This window comes from Eriocheir sinensis, chromosome 13, assembly GCF_024679095.1.
Source record: "Eriocheir sinensis breed Jianghai 21 chromosome 13, ASM2467909v1, whole genome shotgun sequence".
Taxonomy (NCBI): Eukaryota; Metazoa; Arthropoda; class Malacostraca; order Decapoda; family Varunidae; genus Eriocheir; species Eriocheir sinensis.
This window is the reverse complement of record NC_066521.1, coordinates 9,797,863-9,802,668: the sequence shown is the minus strand read 5'-3', so window position 1 is coordinate 9,802,668 and position 4,806 is coordinate 9,797,863.

Here is a 4,806-nt window from a genome sequence, read left to right as displayed (position 1 = left end):
AATGAAGAAAAGAAAAACAAAAGAAAAAAATACATGATGGATATTATTAGCGATCAACCACAACGTCGAAAGCTTAATAGAAAACGGTGTAGCACAAGGTTTTAGGGGGGACTTACGTATTCCGGTCTGGTCAGTGTGCTATCTTCCTTGGCTTGAGAAATTAGCTCGATCACCACGCATACCGCACCTCTCTCTCTCTCTCTCTCTCTCTCTCTCTCTCTCTCTCTCTCTCTCTCTCTCTCTCTGATCCATTTCTGGACATTTTATCTTCACATATATCTATTTTTATCTTCTTCCTCCTTTTCCTCTCCCTCATTATCCTCTTTCTGATCTTCCCTTCGTCTCTTCTTGCTAACTTCTTTCTTTCTTTCCTTTGTTTAACTACCTTTCCTTCTCTCCCTCTTCCTCCTTTTTTTCTGTCTTCCTCCCATCCTCCTCCGTTCTTTCTTTCCTCCGACTCTTCTTCCTAACTTCTACTTTCTTTCTTTCGTTTTCCTATCTTTTTTTCTCCCTCCCCCCTTCCCTCCATCTTCAATCTCCCCTTCCTTAATCCTTTTCCTCTTTCCTTTCTTCCATCTCCCCTTCCTTAGTCCTTTTCCCCTTTCCTTCCCTTCTTTATCCTCTTTTTCCTCTTTCATTTTTCTTCTCTTTCTCTCTTCTTTTCTTTTTTACTCTCTTTCTTCTCCTCTCCCTCATTCCACCCTTCTATCCTCCATCTCTCCTCCCTTCAATCTTTCTTCCTTCCCTTTTCTCCTCCTCTCCTTTCCTTTCCATTTTCTTCTTTCTCTCTTTCCTTACCTCCAGCCTCTATCTCTCCTCCTTCCATCCTTTCCTTCTTTCCTCCTTTTTTTTCCTTTTCTTTTATTTCCTCCTCTCCTTCTTTTCTTTCGACTCTTCTTCCTAACTTCTACTTTATTTTTCTCCTCTCTTTTACTGTCTTTTCTTCTCCCCTCCCTCCTTCCTTCTCTTCTTTCTCTCTTCCTCCTCTCCTTCCTTCCTTTTTTCGACTATTCTTCCTAAATTCTCTCACTTTCCTTCGTCTTCTTATCTTTCCTTCTCCTCTCCCTCCTTCCTTTCTTCCATTTTCTATCTCTCCTTCTTCCATCCACACTTGATTACTCCTTTCTCCTCTTCCTCCAGTCCGATCACTCCCTTGTCTTCCCTCCCTCCCTTCCTCCCTCTCTTCCCTGCCTCCCTCCTTCCCTCCCTTCTCCATTCCCTCCTCCCTGATTAGAGGCAGATTACCCGTTTTCTTTCTCGTTTTCTTTCCTCCTTCCTTTCAGTTTCCCCTCCATTCGTCTTTCCTTTATTTCTTCATCTTATTTACTTTCATCCCGCAATCCCTTTATTTTTTCCCTCCTCGTTCTTTGCCTCTTTCTGTTCCTATGTCTTTCTAACTTTCTTCTTTACTTTCTTCGTTTTTCTTTCTTTTCTTTGTTCTTCTGAGTTCTGTTTTAAGATTCTCGTGTTTTTGTTATTTTCTTTCACTTTCATTCACTTCATTCATTCATTCATTCGTTCATTTATTCCCATTTATATTTTTCTTGCTCTTTAGTTTTTTTTCTTGCTTTCTTATCTGGCTATCTTATTTATCATTCCTGCTTGTAAGGGCCGCCGGCAAACCTCTCATAACTGTGTGTGTGTGTGTGTGTGTGTGTGTGTGTGTGTGTGTTTCTGTGTGCGTAGGAACATCACGCCATCGTAACTACCACTTATCCACGCGTGATGCTTCACGTGAATTGCCGATGCACGCTTCGAACCCGCGAGGAGAATCGGTGGTGTTGACTGATCTCCGTCTTGTTAATATCCTCAGTGACCTCCAGCCTTCTACCGGCAACATACATCTACACCACTCTGTGCTGAGGTCCTCCTTTAGAAGACATCACTTTCGTGGGCTGAAGTGATTCTCTCTTTGCCTGTTCAAGCCGCTGTATAGAGAGGGGACGGACCTCTTATCCTGCCGCCTCTGGTCTCGTCTTGAGCTGTGCTACGTTACATCTGTGCTACTGTCACGACCCCACACCAGGTGATCTTTAACCTTGTTCTATTTAACCTCCCCACAGTGTTGGCCTAAAGGCTGTGTTGTTGCTGTACTTGAACTACTATGGTGAGGTTTAATAGACGGTTATATCACTGTTACATGTTTGGGGGAGTTCATTATTGATTTTTGTTACACCTTTGTGGTGATTGTGTGCACAGTGTCCTCGGTTGTCCTGATTGACTTCCGTGTATACGACTCCGCACCAGGTAAGTCTAACCTTCTCTATCATCCCTCTCCCATGCTTATTCGTGCTCTTTTCTTGGCTCCCTGTAATGTGATTACTATTTAGGTAGTATCATTTTTGTGGAGAGGATGCTAGACGGTTAGATTACTGTACGTGTTGGAGGAGTTATGTTAGTGTTATCCACTTGGGGTCTTTTCCGTTTGGCGTACAGCGCTAAAAGTAATTTTAATATAGATTTTTCTATGTATTTTTGTCCGTAGAATCAGAATATCACATTATTTTTTTGGAGAAATTAACAGTTTTTGAGTTATTTGCCTTTAAAGTTATTTTCTTCCTATCTATTACTGAAGGAATTCAAACTTTAAAAAGTCGTAATATTCAGTATTATATACAATTTATTAATACAGAACTAGTTCAGTACATATAAAAAAACAAAGAAGTCATCCTTTTAATTTTTCTGAAAATTAGCAATATTTTTCAGTATTTCAGGTTAGGTTAGGTTAGGATAGGTTAGGGGTTGGGTTGGGTTAGGTTAGGTTAGGTTAGGGGTTAGGTTAGGTTAGGTTATTTTGTAAGTCTCACCTCTCTTAGATAGTTATTGAAATCCACCATGGTATTATGGTTTAACTTCAAAGGAAAATAACTTAAACTGTTCGTTTCTCCATAAAACGGTTGTCATATTCGGATTCTACGGACAAAAATACATAAGAAAATCTATATTAAAATTAATTTTAGCGCTGTACGCCAAACGGAAAAGATCCTTAACTTGTTATTTAATAAACCTAATGTTAAGTTAGGAAGTGTTTGCCTTCCCACTTCCTGAGATACCTATCATTTTCTATCCTGAACCTTCGGCATTGGAGGCGAACGTAGTTCTCGCAATCTCTAAGCCTTTACATTTGTGGCGACCTCGCCAGAATAGATCGGCATTGGAGGCGTACGTAGTTCTCTCAATCTCTAAGCCTTTACATTTCTGGCGAATCTCTAAGCCTTTACATTTCTGGCGACCTCGCCAGAATAGAATTATAATGAGTTTCTCAGTGAGTGGATGGTTTATAAGTCTCCTTGAGCTCGCCTTCGTTGTCTGAGGCCCGGAAGCGAGGTATTACTCTTTCCACAGTGTTGTATTGGTTGTTTGACCGTTGATGGAAGAGTGATCTGGTTGCCATAACCATTGTGTTTTCCAACTTACGTCCAGTGAATTGTTGTTTGCCTATCGACGAATAGGTTGGTTATTATACCTTAGTCGAGTATCGTTGCGGGTTGTTACTAATTTTCTTTTGATTTATTGGGGTAACTACTATATTTTTGTTCCCCAAGGACGGCTTACAGTGTTGCACTTTCGCCGCCTTATAACTGTACGTCTGTGCATCGTTGCCAGGTATAGTTTATACTTCCTATTTAATCATTTGCCTGTACTTCTCATCAACGTCTCTCAGATTTGGAAGCTTTGAACGCTCAAGCAGTGAGTTTGGGTTTCTCTGGCGATGATATTGGTAAGTTTGTGCTACAGCAGCAGAACATTCTGCGTGAAGAACGTGCTGCTGAACGTCAGGAAAGGAAAGAAGAACAGGAGCGACAGGAAAGGCTGGAACTAGCGAGAATGCAGGAGACAGAAAGATTGGCAAACCTAGAGTCAGAAAAGGAACGATTGAGGGTGGCGGCTGAAAGGGAAATTGAACTCGCTCGTATAGGTGCACAGGGTTCATCTACTCCTCAGACAATGTCTCACGAGGAAAATGTAAGTAAGCCCCGTTTACCTCAGTATAAGGAGGGAGAAGATATTGCTTCTTATCTGGTACGGTTTGAGAGAATTGCTGATTTGCTTAAAGTACCTTCTGATACTTATGCAGTAAGACTTGGTAGTTTGCTTACTGGTAAGGCTGCTGATATATATATTTCTCTATCACCTGAAACTACAAGTTCATATCCCCTCCTTAAGAAATCACTCCTCACCGGGTTCCAATTTCTTAAGACTCCAGACGGTTATCGGTCGGAGTTTCGCAGTGCTAAAATTAGGAGTGGGGAAAGTTACCAGCAGTTCTCTACTCATTTAACTAGACTATTTCAGGCCTGGTTAGAGACATCGAATGTTACCGATGATTATGACTCAAAGACTTCATGTTACTTGATCAATTCCTATCGTCCCTCAACACAGATTTGCGTCTCTTTGTGAAGGAACGCCTACCAACTACTCTGTTGGCCGCTGTACAGCTTGCTGACAATTGGGCGTCTGCTCACAATGTGTACTCCAAGCCACAATTTGGCCATCTCTTTAGTAAGAAACTCTCTAAGCCATCTTCCTCTTTATCTAAAGCACAACCTTCTCAGGCTACTCCCGCCAAAGGCAGCTCGTTTGCTATACGTTGTCACAATTGTGGAGAAGAGGGCCATATTCGGCCTCGATGCCCCAAGAACCCCAGAGCGTTCAAGGACGGCACCGTTGCTCAGCCACATAAAAAAGTTTCTGGCGGCAGTGCTGGGTCTGCGAGAAAACCTACGTGGTTAACACGATGGTGCAGACTTGGGCGCGTAGGCTGTCGCAAATACCTGGGCTTTTCTGGGTTGGGTCCAGGCCCCG